Below are 18790 nucleotides of genomic sequence, written 5' to 3'. Positions count from 1 at the left end.
AATTCAAATAATTATTTTGTTGCATTTTGTAATAAAATGGTATTTATTATAAAGGTCGTGACATATGTAATGCTCATGAGCCTGTCCAACCTGCCTTATTTTGTTGTTGTTGTTGTTATTTTGTTTTGTTTCACGCTTTCAGCAGCCTGAAGCCATAATTTTTGGTTTCTGTGTCTAATGGTAAGAAGAAAGGAAGGATGAGGAAGGCACTACCAGAAACAGAAACTGAGAACCCATGACTGTACTCTCTCCCTTGGACATCCCTGCATGGTGAGTCTACACATAGAGGGTATTAAGAAAACCTCGTCTAAAATTAGAAAAAATATTTCAAAGGACAAAAGAGAAAGAACATCTAAAACTAAACTTCATAGCTCAAATAGTATATGCCTGATAAAAATATATAATGTCCTAGGAAATGTTATAGCAAATTGTGTCAATGCCACATGCAAATATAAAACGGATAAGCAAAAATGCTGAGCAACTTGCAAAACTACTGCTAAGAATTATTTCTTACAATATATTTCAGACTATTAAAAAATCATATAATATCACTTTGGGGGGTCATATGAGTTAGAAACCAATGTATTTTGAGCATTTGTTTAGAGGCATTCTCCTTAGTCTGAAACATTTTGTACAAATTCATAAACACAGGCTTTGCCAGGATCCCTTTGAAAATGGAAAACAAAAACAATCACAGGATTAAGCAATTCATATTAACCATAAGAACAGGGGACATAAATTGCTCAAATGTACAATGGAGCATATGCTGAGCCAGATTTTTCATCTTTCAGAACAGAAAAGAACTAAAATTGTTAGTATTTGTAATGATTCAATTCCAAGGAAAGGAGGAAAATGCTAAGATATTTATTATGAATTACTTTCTGCTGAAACAGGAATCGTTATTATTAAGACTGGGATATACTCATCTTTAGAGGCATAACAAGATTTTACATGGAAAGAAGAAGTGGTGTTAGGACTGATAGCCCATGTCAGTATTGTAAAGGGATTTTTATGGTGTTATCAAAAGAGTGACTCAAACAGCAAAGCCACTTAAAATGGTGAATATGAATATTTTCATCTGAAGATAATTAATTGAGGTTTTAAAATGAGGAGAAACAGTATTCTGTATCATGAGGGAAAAATGCAGCAAAATAAGCATGTTTGTCAACTGAGATTTCTTTGGTAAAAGAATAATGCTGCGATTTCAATTTCAGATGTCCCATACAAAATTTTACTATTTTTTAAAATAAGAGTTGCCATGTAATGGCATCATACTGCCCTTAACTTTAAAATGGTGCATGTAATAACAATGTGTGGGATGCAATTTATTTCTGGACATCTACTCAGCCTACAGTTTGGTTAGGTCTATTTTCTCTAGAGAAAATGGGCCCCTTTGTTATTCCAAAGAAAATAATTTCATGGTAAGATAGAAAGCATTTTTGCTACTCTTCACACCATGATGCACACTGATTCAGCCTACTTCTAGGGCTATGAAGACTGTCTCAAGCCTTACTCTTGACCATTCTGAAAGGGAGTCATGCTATTGAGATTGTCTAATTTCTGTATTTGCTTTAAGAAGGAAGAGGCCTTCAAGGAGAGGGTTCGTGGTGGACTCCTCCCAAAGCAAGCCTGCATCCTACTCTATCAAATCCAAATTTCATCTTGTGTTCAAGATTTCCAACCAGACTTTTCTCCTTTTCGTTCTTCCTTTACACTTTCCCTTACTCTTTATTCCATCTAGACTTCTATATACAGTTATGAATCATTCAACGACAGGGGTACATCCTGAGAAATGCATCATTAGGCAATTTTGTTGTTGAACACCATAGTGTGTACTTATACTAACCTAGATGGTACAGTCTACCTCACACCTAGGCTGTGTGGTTTAGCCTGTTGTTCCTGGGCTACAAACCTATACATGTCACTGTACTGAATACTGTAGGCAACTATAACACAGTGGTATCTGTGTATTTAAACAGAAAAGGTACAGTAAAAATCTGATGTTATAATCTTAAGGGTCACTGCTGTATATGCAGTCCATCACTGACTGAAATGTTGTTAGGTGGTACATGACTATGTTTTATAATTTAAAAGATGTTAATTTATAATAAATAAATTTGAAATAAAAGAATACCCCTTTGATATTACTAAGATGTTTTAAATAACAAATTTAACAACATTAATCTTTACTTATGTTACTATATTAATTTCTGTAATAAGAAGTTAATAAACATGTCATTACTCTCATATGAAACCTATAAAATAGGATTCATTTTCATTTTTATAGACAAGGACATTGAGGCAGCTTATTTTGTCTTCCTGCAGACACGCAGGTAATACATGGCAGAAACAGCACTTGAATACAGTTTTTTATTCAGTGCAAACATTCTTAATTACAAAGGAGAATAATGCAACCCAAGGCAATACCCTGGTATAGACAAGTAAATAAATCATAATGTTATAGCAGATCAAAACTAATAATTCATATAGCTAAATCATTTGGTTACAAGTCTTATTAACTTTGAACTTTACATGATTTTTTTTAAAACGATAAATGCTGGTTAAATAATTTTCACTTTATCTCTTTGAACTAGACAACTTATATATCAGTGATGAAAGATAATGTTTTTCAGAATAAAATAAAGACTAATATCAATGAGAGCTTCCAAATCAAAAATTAATAAGAAGTTTTAGAAACAATGGACTGAATTCTATCAACTAATTATAATAGCTAACTTGAATACAGTAACTACTATCAACAAGACACTGTTATATAAACAAAGACATTGCCTATATTTGACTCATTTGAATATCACAATTACTCAGTGGAGAAATCAAAACACACAGAGGTCTAAAAAATTGTCCTATATCCCATAGTTACTAAGTGGTCGAGTTGGCATTTGAATATAGAGAATTTCCAAAGCCAGTATTATGCTATAATAAGATTATAAAAGCCTCCTTTGTTAGTGTATCAAAAAATACTATAAATTGTGAAACATGGTTTAGCTTTATCACAAATAATGATGATTGTGGGAAACCCATTTTACTCAATATCCAAGGAAAGTGACAAAACACTGAATCATTTGACAAATAAAAACCTAGTTTAATCTGATTATGGTTAATCAGATGAGTAGCTTGAAAAGAAAATCTATGACTTATAGTCAATATAACTTTTATTCTCTTTATGAAGCAAACTTTCTTATATTTGTAATTATTCCATATATAAACTACTTGATGACAGAGACTATGCTTTATTTATTCCTGTATCTAAAACACCTGGAACTCTGTATACGTGGATAATCAATAGCAGCCTGTTGAATAAAGAATGAAGGATAAATAAAGGAATGAATTTCCAAAGTGGTACCAAAGTTTTCAAAGAAAATAAGTCCCGATAATGTAGTATATATAAAAACCTAAGTATATATGGTGAATATCCACTGTATTGTTATTTACAAACAAAATAAATATTGTTTTTCTCCTTTAGGTGAATTTTTATACTTATGGCTATAATTCATTTTGATTTTGGTGCTACTTTTCCTATCAAAAGATTGTTGTTTTTAATAATTAAATTCTCCTACCATGGGTTATTTTTAGCATCTGAAGGACAAATATGCATGATTCAATCTCTTATTTATTAACGATAAGTAGTAAAGTAACGTGTGCACATTAAGTATTTTGCATAGACATTCATATAGGAAGGTGAAATATGCCTTACTTTCACTGGTTGTCCCTGTTTAGTTGAGTCCTAAATTGAAAAGGAGAAATCAGAGAGACCTGAGTTTATGGCAACTCTGTTGCATACTAAGTAAGCTAACTTTATAAACCTTTGAATTCGCATTTTCATCATCTGTAAAACCGTTATAACATCAAAAGAGTTCTTTGAATAATTAAATGAAATTTAGTTCAATGCCTACTAAACACCTGGCACAAAATGAAAGCCCAGTAAATGCTTCCTTTCCTTTCCCAACTCCCTTCCTTCCATATATGAGCTCTCTTAGGCTTATGTGTGGGAACACGGATCAGGATTAAAGATAAATTATAAATTCAAGAAAAAGGGAATTTTTTTCTGTATGATCATTATTGCCTAAAGCAAAAATCAACCAACAACTTTGATTTTTTCAGAAATATGCCTTTATAAAATGACACATGGTACTCCAAAAACAAGGCCAATGTTCGCAAAAAGAACTTCTTTTCATAATAATAATCTAAGTTTTTATGTAATAATACTTATTGTTTATTTAAAAATAAGTGTTGTTTATTATATATATAAATTTTAATTATTTTTAATTAAAAATATATTTTATTAGTGATATCTAATATGTCTAATAATTTTGTCAATATTATAAAATAATTTTAATTAACATTAATATGCATTATTTTATACATAAGAATTTATATAATATATATAAGAGTTTTAACTTAAATACCACTGTAAAGATCTTCATATATTTAATCTGATCTCAGAGAATCTTGGGAAGTATGTTGGGCAGACATTTTTCATTACCCAGTTATCTCATTGAGATAACTGTTTAAGTGTTGCTGATGGCAGATTGCATGTATGTATTATTATTACATATTATTATTATCTAGTAGTTTTTTAACTGTGTAATCTTAAATGTCCTCACCTTCTCCTATGGATTCTCTGCTCATGAAAACTTAATGTGCATATGCTATTTTTCTTTACTACTTATTAATAAATATTAGATGGAGTTGGATTAAGTCAAGACTCAGATTACCTCTCTCTTTATACATATATAGTAGAGATGTATATAAATATAAATTAATAAATACCTATATAAATGAGCTCTCTTTATACATACATAGTGGAGATACATATATATTTTTATTTATTTATAAAGGTTACACAGTGGAGATATATAACCTTTGTAAACATCATTCTAATAAACTATATCAAAATACAATTTTAGACTACTAGAGATTAGACAAACAATAATTTACATAAATTTTCACTAGTGTTTTGGTTGAAAAAAGATTAAATTTGGAGAAGAGGTTTTTTTAACAGTTCTGACACACACATTTTTTAATAACGGCACTTTCAGTTAATATAGTAGATAGAAAAAAATGGTGGGTGGTTAATTAGCACAGATTTTTTTTTCAGTTCTATCACTAGATATAAGAGCTTAGGCAAATGGCTTGACCTCTCAGCCCATATATAAATGAGAATATTAGAGGAGGTAACCTCTATAAAATGAAAATATTAGAATAGGTGACCTCTACATTTTCTCCTAGCTTTGTGCCACTATTACACACACTCACAGGCTTATGCTTTTTCATTGCAGGACTTTATTACTTCTAATAGGGAAATATTGACTAAGTAAAACTTGTCAGGAGCATTTGTAGGTAACATTTAGGGTATTTGCAAATAATATTTATTCTCTAATGAGTCACAAGATTGTTTTATTGGTTAAAATCTGCTTTCCATTAGAATCACTCTTACTGAAAACTTCTTGCTGTATTTGGTTTTTCAGGAAAGCAGGGTTGTTAATAATCGTCACACTTTGAGTGAGTGTCTCAACTCCCAGTTGTATTAAAGAGGCTTAGGAAATCTAGGATAATATGAATAGTTTCTAAAAGGATGTCTGAGCATCTGAATGAGTTTTTAAACACACCCTCTTTATTATTAGTATCCAGTATGATCAGAGTTTATAAGGAGCAGACTATGACGTTCTTGAAAGTACTACTGAGCTTCAGCAATCAAAAGAAAGATGACTATAGTTGCCACTTGAACAACACGGGTTTGAACTACGCAGGTCCACTTATCCACAGGTTTTCTTCTGCCTCTGCCACTGCTGAGACAGTAAAACCAACCCCTCCTCTTCCTTCTCCTCAGCCTAGTTAATGTGAAGAGGAGGATGGAGACCTTTATGATGATCCACTTCCGCTTAATGAATAGTAAATACATTTTCTCTTCCTTACGATTTTCTTAGTAACATTTTCTCCACTTTTCCTACTTTATTGTTAAGAATATACTACATAATACACATAATATGAAAAATATGAGTTAATCAACTATTTATGTTATTGATAACATCCAGTCAACAGTAGACTATTAGCAGTTTACGTTTTTGGGGAGTTAAAAGTTAGGCGTGGAATTTTAGGACTGCGTGGGAGTTGGTGCTCAAGGGTCAACTGTGTTTTAGAATACACTTTCCAATGGTCTTTTATTCTTATATTCTTATAAGAATGTACCTTATATTTTTATATTTCTTTCTTAAGCACAAAAACCTTTTGTGAGCAATAAATGCAATGTGCTGTAAATGTCTTCAGTAATATTATAGTAATATTTTAATCAATTATCAACTTGTTCTTAACCTATGAATTTAAAAGCAAAATTGTAAGAGGTTTGTAGAGTTTTCCTGTGCTAAAAAGCTTTCATTTATAAAGTTTTGATTCAAATACAATTCATAAAACTAATTCATGGGCTAGCAACAGATGCACAGTCTATAGATAAAATGTCACTGTATTATCTATTATATTCATCTGATATAATGTTTTATTCCATTTATTGTCTAACACTAACTCATGAGCTCTTTAGTGGCTAAGACATATTAAGAACTCTTATGTTTTGATAATGTCATTTAAGTCAGAGTATTCCTCTTCACAATATCTGATAAAATTTTTAAAAATTTTATACTTTTTATTATGTGGGCTTGAATTGAGTCATTTTTCTTTGCATGTAATTTATGAGTGATTTAGCATATAATTATTAAATAATAGGCAATTAAAATATGAGATGAAAAACTGCTCCAAACCACATAAAAATGCATAAAAAGAGGCATAATTTCTTCTTTGGAAACATGTATGTTATTTTTTCTAAGATTACTCTAAATGAACAAGAGATCTCATTACTTGAATGAGATCTCTCCTAGGTATGCTAGGCTAAATCCTATTTCAATACAATTATGAAAATTACAGTTCCAGTCAAATACCTTATATAGGTCACACCTGAACAATAGACCAAATAACTTATATGTAAGTCAGAGCAGAAAATGAGTCATTGATGGCTTTTCACATGAAATTATACTCAGAGGGCTGAGAAATTGTGAGGGAATGAAGTAGATATCACATGGTTCTTGTACAAAGAGCTTAAAACAAATATGTCTGGTCTTGTCAGTTTAAAAAAATTCAACCACTTTTCAATGAGTATTGCACAGAATCAAAATTATGTTTAAAAACAGAATTATATATATAAAAACAAAACTTTAAGACAGTCTAATCTTTTAGGTGTTTAAAAATGTTTGTTTTGGCTGAATGATTTCATTGTCTATGTTGGGTATTAAGATGATAAAAAAATTCTATGTTAAAAAGAAATTTCTCACTTATTTCACATCTTGTAACTCACTCAGATTTTCAGAATTTCAAAAATTGTTATATATGACAGAAAAATCTGATTCTTAAATTATCCTTGTACCCAGAACTAGGTAAACATGCTCACAACCTGCTCTGAAAACTCAAAATAGACTTTCATACATTTAGAGTTAATTTTTTAAATCAAAGAGAAGTTTTTAACAGTGTAAACATTTTGAATTATAAATTTTATAGATTTCTGATTTAAAATATATGGCCATTCATAACAAAAAGTAAGTGGCAGAGTGCTTTGTGTGAAGTTGTAACATACATAATCTTCAGACAGACAGGTAAAAGAAACAGGTGTTCTCTCTGCCTCTCTCATACCTCAAAAATAAATAAAATATATTTCAGAAAAACTTCATTTATATCATCGTGATGATGATTAATTATATCCAATCATTCAAAGTTAAGATATAATTTATGCATCAAAGTCCTTTGGGGGCTAAAAAATTTTATTATGTAAGAATAATTTGTATACATCCTATAAAAATTATTTAGAAATTTTCACTTTTTATATATCAAACTTACATTTTTTCCATTGAACTTGACTCTAGTTTGGTATGTATTGACACAGATTTTTCATTTTGTTAATTTATTATACTATGTTTTACTCTAATATTTGTTTGAAACTTTTGAAACACTGAGTTTGAAACTGCATTTCAAACTCAATGGTATTAAATGTGACACAACATGGGTCATAAACATGGGTTTTGCTTTTCTGTCTTTGTGTTATTGTTCTTCATATTCACATATTCAAAATTTGTAATTGCCTGCATCTTGAAATTTTTATTTTGTCACCAATTTTACCATAAGGATTGACATCAACATGTACTTAACTTTGCTTAGTGAAAACATATTTAGGGAAACTATTATAATCATCAAACAATAGCAAGGAAATACATTTCTAGAAATACATTTTTAGTTAAGATGTGAGATTAGAAACAAATGTACTAATGATAATATCGTGTAGATTTTAAGCCTGCAGATAGCTGCCATTTTTTAATAATTTCAATTTAGTGATTATAAATAAACCAAGCACATCAATAGTATTTAACATTTTGTTCAAAATAAGTAAAAACTTTTTATCACATATGGAGAAAATGAGATACTTTGATTACATCTAGCTTATTACTGTTTTCTTCTTTAGAATTTAAGATGATACTATGCTAGTCAAAAGATATGATGGAGTCATCATAAACATTTTCTGCTCCATAAATGTGTCACAAAGATTACTTTGCCCTCGTATCTGAGCGGATTATAGGACAAATGATTTTCAGTTTACTCCAGTAAATTGAAAGAGATGGCTCAACTTGCTTACTCTGCTAATTTATTATCTTAGATAATAGAAAAGTTAGTGTTTCTATAAAAGACATTTGTAAGCTCTAATTTTACAGATTTATTATCACCATAATGTCATTAAAGTACTTACTGTTCTATTAGGAATTCTGGAGTATGTTTTTCTTTATTTTCTTTCTTTCAGAATTATTTTGTTTTTCTAAAAGGAAAATAATATATACATTGGTTACTTGACTACACATAGTTCAGATTCATTTCAGATTGTTATAAATATGTTAATTTTATTATTTAATATTTCTACTTAAAATTTTACTACATATTCCAATAAAAATAATGTCATATATCCATATTTAGTATATGTAGTATAATATAGATAGTTTAGATTTTAAAGCTGTTTGATGAGCTAGAGATCAAGAGTCTGTGGATAGTTTATATACTGATTTTGTGAAAAGTCAATTATGCTTTCTATAGTGTTTTAATTTGAAATTAGAATAACATTAATCTAGACAGACATTATTAGAGAATATTACATTCATTAAGAAATAAATCACATGATTCTTAGTCAATTAAATTTCTGGTGCTGTCTCAGGTACCAATATGATTATTATAAATCAAGCTTGTACAGCCCCATGTTACTTTTAAATTTTATATTTTTCACTGATGTTAGAAACACTTCAACATGTTATACATATTTGCCTATTTTCAGAAGCTAATCAATGTCTTGATATAACCTACTAACCATTCTAGTACATACGATAAACATACATGTATTTAAATATACATGTTTATATACATGTTAATAGATATGTGTGTACACAAACACACATAAATATGTATATATTAAAAGCCCACCAGGAATTAGGAGAAAAATAATTGCACGTCAATGCATAAAAAAGATCAACTTTCAGTTTAAAAGGGTAAAAAAATTAAATCCTTCTCAAGAGGCAACATTGCTTTAATATAATAAAGATATCAGGAATTTCTGATTTGGTTTGACATGTTAACAACTCATAAATGAAAATTTCCATGGTGCTAGAGACAAGTACCTTTTTATATAAGTTCTCATCATTTCCAGTCTTCAAAAAATTTAAGTATCATGAAAATGAGGAAAGAATAAAATAGGTCTTATAATAGGTATGTTACTCTGTTTTTAAGAGTTCTCATGGCATCTATTTTCAACAGAATTAAGAAAATATTTTAATGTCAGCAGCTGTAGCTATTGGGTCACATAGGTAACTCAGCATAAAATATCTAAAGTGACAGCTGTATTTCCAAAGCCACATTTACTGCATCTGTTCAACAGTTAAACCTCCAAGATCTGCTTTTCCTTTATTCCTGCTTGAAACTCAACTGTTTCCTGGTAAAATCCATTAGGAAGAGCAATGTTAAAATGCACTTAGGTTTGCCTGACTGCCTCTAAAACCATGACTTAGAGCCACAATCAGTTTTAGATATGCTTTGTATAGTTTAAGTATACTGACACTTCTTTTTTATTAAAACAAAAACTACAGCAAGATTCTGTGGACATACACATGAAGGTACGAGTGACACAGAGCTCTTTACGAGAAATATGGGACAAAAATCTGCTAAAGAAAACAAAGACATCTTATTAAAAAATAAAAGAAGAGTTGACACTATATACATTGTGCATTATTATTTACCAAGGGCCAGGCTTCCCAAAGGGAAGGATTAAACAGTGTTTGTGACTTATGAGCCGTCTGCAGGGATTTGATTTCACTTTGGTTTTGCATGCATATCTATCACAAGGATGAATGGGCAAACTTGTTCTACTGTAGCGGACAAACAACTATTTTATTCTTAATCTATGCTCTGAATACGGATGTGCACAGCATTTTTCTGGTAGCTAATTTCTGTCTCTTGCCTGTACAAATGCCTTGTCTTTATTTTAGAGGAAAAAGTGAACATAGCACAGGATTATTTTGCTCCTTCCATCATCTATCTGACTTTTCAGTAACATAATTCGTATTAACTGACTCAGATAATTTTCTCATATCAGGGCTTGATACTTCTATGTTTTTGTACAATACTTTTAAAAGAACATTAATCTGTTTAGGCAGGGTTGTGTGTTTTTCACAAAATATTATATACATTCATAGTTGATAAAGCTGATGACTTTTTAGTGGTTTTTTTTTTAATCCAATTTTAGAATCGGGCTTGATATGGAGAAAAAAAAATCTGAGATTTAGGGATTATTATTGCTTTGACAGTGGCTAGAAAGCAAACTGCTCATACCCTGCAGACCTAACCATAATCTATTTACAGAATTAAGCAAAACTGCATGCTTTAGGCATTAGAAATACACAAATAATTTTTGTGGCATTTTGGGGGAAGAAGACAACTATTTATATTCATTTTAATGTTGGACATTTAAAAATGCATAGTTGTATGTTTTTTAAAAGAGAACTTACTTTCAAGAATGACAAATAACTCATATTTACATCCAGGTTTTGTTTTTAAATATATCAGGCATTTCTTTTGAGGAGAATATTGATTTTAGTTGAGGTTTCAGTAGCATAGTGCTGAGCTAAATATTTATTTAGGATTGGATTTAAAGAGGGCACTGTGAATCCTTGTTCCATGGCTACTTATAAACACTATCCCTTTAACCCATGATGCACTAGAATGGCAGCAGAATCCTGATCTTAAGGTTTAAATTTCAAAACTGTAAAATATTAATAAACTCAGAGTTTTCTGTCTTGGACCCTCTCCCATTGAAATGCCAAAATTGTGATTAGAAAATAGTTACAAGGTTGATGTGCACAGATATCCTTAACACAGATATCACTAATCCTAAGGGATTTTGTTACATATCTTTTGGCTTAAATTCCTATTATTGGAATAGCAGTCAGCAAGCAGGGATTATTTTTAAAAGGACACTCTCTGGATCATTACTGTGAATGTAAGTGTTTCAACACAAACATAAAGCACTGTATGGCAACTAAATTCACTGCATGATTCTAGATTAGTTCCTGGACCAGTGGGAAATAAAACATTTAGCTGTTAAGAACATTATTAGGACAGTAGATGAAATTTTAATATAAATTGTGATTTAGATAATGGTACTATATTAAAGATAAATTGCCTCTATTGGACAAATATACATATATATATTTCATATATTCATATATATAGAGAGAAGACAGAGAAAAAATGGTATATGACAAAAGGTAAATAATTAGTAAGTCAAGGTAGAGGGCATGTGAGAAACTGTACTATACCTGCAGCTTTTTGTGAGTATTTAAAATTATAGAGAAATAAACATTACCAAAAAAAGACCCTACAACTATCCTTTAAAAATATTAAACAAAAATAAAATGCCACTTCCATTATTAATACTGTATTACATGAAACTGTGGCTATTCTCTTTTGTTCATTAAGCACAACATTATCTAACTGTGTCTATAGCTACAAAAGATAATAATGTTTATCTGGATAACTACTGAAGAGTATTAGGCAGTGAAAGAAAAAGAATTCATCAAGTAATAGAGTAGACAAAGAAATGTTCTGTGATTATAGGTAACCACTAGAAGTACCTGTGGGGTTGCTGGTAGAAACAGGATGGAAGGCAATGGTACAGAATATGAACTTTCTTGGAAATTAAGGTAGAAGGTCAAAAGCTTGTACTTCATATTTAGGGCAGAAGAATTTTTTCTATTTTTTTTTTTTTGTTGTTGTTGTTGTCTAACCATTGACAACCATTTAAGAGGAATAAGTCTACAAGTCTGCTCTCATTATGATAGAACAAATGTTTACCAACAAAGATTTTTAAAAGGGAGAGGGGCAGGGATGAAGGAACTACTCATTTTTCTGTTGTGGCACTTTATTATACAAGTCAACAAATATGAAAACATCTGTTGGCAGCCAAAGTTACAATAATCACACACTGGGTTCAACCATGTTTAACATTTCATTATACTCAAAATAATTATTTTAGAAATGGGGGATAACAAAGAGGCAGGATGGCACTAAGTCAGGAGAGCCAGTATGTACCTTGAAAAAAAAAAGAATGGGAATTAATTAAATGAGAAGCTTGGGGAAGTTAATTGGGACTGAATGAAGATAAGGGCACTATCAAAGCATGAAGAAACAAAACTATTTACCAAAAGGTATAGCAGAAAGTCACATTGAACACATCTAACTGAACTCTGCAGAAATGTGAATATCAGGAGCAGAATTGTGTGTGGGGGGAGCTTCGGTTGGCCCCCAGACCCTGGAATGGTACCTGTCACATAAAAAAATGTTTGTTCAATGAGTAAGGTTACATAATGACAGAAGTAAAATTCTGTATCTTATAATCCTATTTCCGACTGCTTCTATTCAGTCCATAACCTTAAGCAAATCACTTCATCTATTTTGACCTTGATTTCATTAGCTGTGAAATGAGAGAGTGGGAAAAGTTGATTCTCCAAGGTGACTTCCAGCTCTAAATATTTCTGTACACAGGTTTGTTTATTAAAATGGGCCATTGTGAACACTCTCATGAAAGAGAATAGCCTGATATGAGTTGTATAAAGAGAAATGAGAAAAATAGAAAAGATGAATAAAGAATCAATGCACTGATTCAAATAATGAAAAGTAAGTACTACTGAAAGGGACTTTAACATAAAAGAGAGAATGCAAAAGGTAATTTATGGTTTTTGTATGCATGAAGTGACATTCACATGTACTACTGATATAGGTATCAGATGTAGAAATCTTTATCTTTTCTTTTTATTACAGTCAGGGTGACTCTACACACTTTCTGCTCCCAAGTTTAGCATCCCCAAGTGAAGAGAAATGAAGAGTGTTCAAAAGATGCTATAAAATGGTAGGAGTTTATGTAAACATTCTTTTACTACAGGGTCATAGAATTGAGACTACCATTGTAGAGGAGAGAAGGCTGAAGAAATTCTTAGCATCTGTATTTAACTCCATGAAGAGCTAATTCAATACCCATCTGGCAATTACTGACACCTCCATGAAGCTTTCCATACCAACAGTGGCTTCCTAGGTATTTCCTTTCCTACAAGCTTTTCAGTTACTTACATTCTGTGACACAAAATTCAGCACTTACTTACACATGATCTCTCTATTTTCCCAGTTTCATCAATGCTGGTTTTGTCTTGACAACTAGAGGAGGCCATGCACTATATATTTGTGCTTCCCTGTACTAAGCTGGTACTAAAAATGAGTAGATGCTAGATAAACTCTCATCAATGAATAGAAATGAGCAGAAAATACTCTGAGCTTAAAAACTGGACAGGAATGTTGATTGGCAGCTGCCAAAGATGACTTCTCAGCCGTGAAGACTGGACAGTGATCCTGGGACTTCTGTGATGCCTCAACCTTGTTTTTTGTTGGTTTGTTTCATTTTCTCATTGTCATAGGTGTTCTTGGAAAGAGAGGCCAGAGCACTTATCATATGACGTTCAAAGTTGTACAGTTCTTTAATGAGAAAGGTCTATTTAAAAAGCGTTAAAAGCATCTGAAGCTATGGCTTCAAGTCTCCTTGCCAGTTGAGTCAGCAGGGGTGAGCAGGGATCATTTTCTCAGCTGTATCAAAACAGAGCAGAATGTCTCTTATGATTCTATGTACAAATCAGGACCACCATGGCAATATTCCTATAAGACAGCTGGCAGGGCAGTGATGGCAGAAATGGTGGCTTTGTGGGCAGGAAGTGGTGGGTAAACGAAGGAGGCTACAGAAGAGTAGGAAGGCATGAGGGAAAGAGAATGCGAAGGAATTGTTTCATTTCCAGAAGGTACTAGTATCTATACAGATTCCGATGCTACAACAGAGTCTGGAGAATGTTGAGATAAAACAGATACATAATTGTTGGCTTTATAGAAAAGAGAAGTCAACCAAAAATCTTTACAAAGTGCTTTAATGTAGCTGCCTAAACTCTGCACATTTCCTAAGAGGATGGAGGATGCTGGTTAAATGACAAACAATGAACATAAATGGACTCAGCTTTCCCAACTTTTGGCGAAGTGAGGTAGAGAGAACGGGATAGCAATTCTCTATACATGCTTAAGGCTGAAGAAGAGAAAATTATGTATTGAAACCTTGGTTTGCTCCATATTCAAACCCAGCAGTGTGTCATTGAACAAGTAAGTGGTATGTTGGGGTTCAGCATGAGATTTTTATAGTTCTGAGCTGACTAGTGGCTCATCTTTAGGTGCTTTGCTATATTCTGAGTTTAGTTCAGCACCATACCCTGTGATGACAATGGTGGGAAAGTGTCAAGCTGGAAATGCAAGACCAGCAAGGACAAAAATTACAGTCTAGACGAAGTAGTCTTTGGTTTCCACTGTTGGGCATCTATGTGGAGAACAACTGTAGAAATAAAATAGGAAATGATCAACTTCCACGCAGAATTACTCTAAAGATCCATTTTTTAAAATCCCTATCTAAGATACCAACTTACAGGTATATCAAAAGGCCATATGTCAATTAAAAATAGAATAAAACTTTTTAAAAAAGTGTCAGATTATAAACAACAATACAGCTTGGTTCACATGTATCCTGGACCTTTATATTCACATGAAAATTGCCCTCTTCAGAGATTCATTGGAGGAGGCTATAGGCCTATTTATGGAGAAGCCAGATAGTTTGAAAAATTTTAACTGCTATTTAATAAGCTGCATTTAGCAGATTGCATATGTTTATCACATTCAGCTTCACAAGGAAATGGTGCAGTAGTCGTTAATTATCTCTATTTACATATGAGCAAACTCAGTTCATAACTTCTTTGGAGTTAATAAGTAGTAGAGCTAGGATCTAAATTCAATTCTGTCTGTATCCGAATCCTGTTTTTCTCTTGCAAAAAAGTCTCTGTAATGTTGGAATGGACTTTGAGAGGGTAGCAAATGTATTCTTTTAGACATTCATTGCTACCTATTAGATATATTACCTTCATATTAATATAAGTTTTCTTCATCTTAATTTCTTCATCTGTAAGAAGGGGAGAAAGCAGCATTTACCCAAAGGAAAGACAGTAGATCTACTAATTTATTGAGCATCTTAGATTTCTGAAAATCATTTATCTAATCTTAGAGGAACAAAAGCCTTAAAACAAAAGGGCTTTCCAAAGAATTTTCAAGATAAAACATCTTTAAATTGATCAGTTTTCCTGGGGCTTTTGCCTGAACAGCATGATTCTTATATTTAAAAAATTCAAAATCAACAGGACAGCTTCCTCTACATGTGATGATTTAATATTGTGGGCTTGCCTTCAGGATAAATTTATGAGAAGTACAAAACATTTGTCATGCTACTTTTAACTCCAGAACATCTATTTCTACATAGTTCACACAGAATTACATTAGGCATAAAACAAAACTACATGGCTATCGAGGTCTAGAGATATGTTTTGTCTTAATCATAGTCTATAAAATATTAGTGAAAATATAAGTGAAGAGGTAAGCACTAGAGAGATGGGTAAGATATGTTATACGGAGACTTGAAATCACAGAAGACCACATTAACCCAAATAGTCACACTCCTTTTAAATGGATAGCATTTCTTTAATTCTAAAAAATTTACCGAAGTAAAATTTTTAAAAATTTACTTTGGTTAAAACATTTTAAAAGCTAGTTCTTAGATTTAGATGTTCGGAAGTTGTAGTACTTATGAAGCCATGATTTCAGAATACTAGACTCTAGATCTCCCTTCAATGGATGAAAACATACTGATAAACAGAAAAGACAAAAGGTAGGAGAGGATGAAGGAAAGAAACTCACCATAAGTAAGAACCAACCACCTAATTCTGATCAAATTATTCTTTAATGTTAAAATGAGCATAAATGCAATTCTATGAAATTCTAAATCAATGATTTATTCAGAGGAGAATTCAAAGATGTTTTTAAAGTAATGAAATTATATTTGAGAGAGATGGACAGCATTCAACAAATTACATGAGGAATGTATAGTGAAGTCATACTAAAGTTTTTACTAGAGGAAGCAATTGGGTGCACTATGGTTGGAGATTAGGGGAAGAGTTCAGTCCAATTTCACTTACAATTTTGATACTATTGGACTTGGTTGGAAGGAGACTCTCATTTCACCCATGAACTGATACAATGAATGGAATAACAGCAGATCAAGTGAAGCAATAACATGGATGAGCTGTTTTCTCAGCTTCCAATCTTTGATCTTTTAGGTGTCTAATGTGAATAGCAACTAATTTTCACTGACAAAAGAATATATTCAAGAGAAATATCAGATTAATACCTTAGAACAGGCAAATTTCCTGGGAGGTACAACTCGAGGCAGATTATAAGGATATGAGTTTTTGGTCTTCTGATATAAAACTCAGCTAAAGCGACTGAAGTTCAATTTGAAATTCAAATTCCTTGGAGTTATATATTATAGCAAGTGATTTTTTTTTTTTTGCTTTGTTTTTCAGTGTCATCATTGTGATATTTGCCATAGAACCCCTTAGCATTGTAATTTTCTCTTTTGTTATGGTTTAAGTTTGTATCACTTTTGAAAAGAAACTGTCTTTATTACAATTACTTCATATCCTTGAAATAGGGAATAATCAGGAAAGAATCCTATAAAAATTTGTTTTAACAGATTTTAATGGAATCTTGTAACACCATCTATCACATGGATTTTTAATTTTACTAACAATTGTAACATGAACTAAAATGTCAACATAATGAAATCATTTAAATGCTAACTGTATTAAGAGTAGCAAACTTGGTTAGCAGAGGTTGATGGGAAGCTCAGCCCTTCTAGCAGAATACAAATCACAGTATTATTGTGAGTTGTATTCTTATTGTCAATACACTGGAGGTAGCCCCAAGTGAAGCCAAAATTCCATCTCTATAAAACAAGCAAACATCAACAAAGTTTTCAATTGTACTATTCCAGGAGTTGTGTGGTGTAAAAAAGAGTACAAGATAAGGTCCCTGCCTATAAAATTCATGTCTCTATCATATATCACTTAGTGCATTACACTGACATTTATGTTTGTTATTGTTGTTTATGGCAGTAGAAGCTCCCCAAGAAACCCTATCTAACTAATCTTCAGTTCACAGTATCTAGCACATTGCCTGGCATATACATATAAGTTTCTAAATAAATATTTGTTGAACTAAAAGCTCGAAGGACACAATCAGACCCCTTTCTCAACACAGCGTCCTCTCACTTGCCAATCTGGTGGTACAGTTGAATCATGGAGCTACCATTATACTTAAGCTTAATACTAGCTGTGCTCCTGACTTTTATGTAAATGTGAAAAAAGTTACTTGATTTCTACAGGATATTTAGATATTATGTAGGACATAAATTTTCAATTATCTCCCATGATATTTATTTATTTAGATTGATAACATATATATTTTCATAAAGGCTTACATGCCAACTTGCATAATTAAACATACTTTGTGACCATTAATAGAAAGAAAAAAGGGGTACAGGAGATACTTTGCCATATGTGGGCATATATTCTAGACATTTCCCATGATTAGGAATTCCAAAAATAGAACATTATCATATCTTATTCTATGTCTCATTTTTTCTCTTTCCCAGTCTGATAATTACTACACCTCAAACCTTACTAACCTCCTGCCCACTAACTATGCACGCATTCACTTTTCTTTTAAGTTCTATAAGGAAGAGCCAGGATTAACTCTGTGATGTGTTTAATATGAAAGTTACATAATAAGGTTCTAACAAGAATTAGCATCTTAACAGGAAGTAAGAGCGGATGGAATTGGTGATTTAGGGATATTCAAACCATAAATATAAAATTCCCCTGCATTTTCTGACAAGCTATAACAGATTATCCACAATCCTGAGAAGTCACTTCTGTGTTGTACATCATTCACGTTTCTTTATTGTAAAGAAGCCAAAGCCAAGAAAATAACATAACATGGAAGCCCTGATGAACACATTAGGTACAATCTACTACAACCTCAAATTTTATAATATTACTTAACAGGGAAAATCAGAAGCATTTGCAGAAGGCATAAAATAAAATATACATTTATTTAATATACTAAGGAAAATGTTCTTATTTAGTTTCTAGAATAGAATTTTAACATGAGAGAAGTCAAATAATTGTGACTTTTTTATTATACTTTAAGTCCTAGGGTACATGTGCACAACGTGCAG

General features: G+C 31.7%; 1 protein-coding gene across 3 annotated transcripts in view; it reads right to left on the bottom strand.

The window, feature by feature from the left end:
• Positions 1–18790, bottom strand: part of SYT1 (synaptotagmin 1) — a 593135-nt gene that overhangs the window by 404964 nt on the left and 169381 nt on the right. The window contains exons 1-2 of one of the 3 annotated variants that reach the window (XM_023218531.3): positions 10329–10487; positions 8801–8866 (exon numbers count right to left, since the gene is read on the bottom strand). The exons of 1 other annotated variant lie outside the window; for it this stretch is intronic. The gene's annotated coding sequence lies outside the window, so the exon portion shown is untranslated. Of the gene's footprint in view, positions 1–8800; positions 8867–10328; positions 10488–18790 lie in introns of those variants that run through there. One more of the 3 variants, XM_023218440.3, reaches the window with a different exon arrangement.

Source organism: Piliocolobus tephrosceles, chromosome 10, assembly GCF_002776525.5.
Source record: "Piliocolobus tephrosceles isolate RC106 chromosome 10, ASM277652v3, whole genome shotgun sequence".
Taxonomy (NCBI): Eukaryota; Metazoa; Chordata; class Mammalia; order Primates; family Cercopithecidae; genus Piliocolobus; species Piliocolobus tephrosceles.
This window is presented reverse-complemented; position numbering and strand designations above follow the sequence as displayed.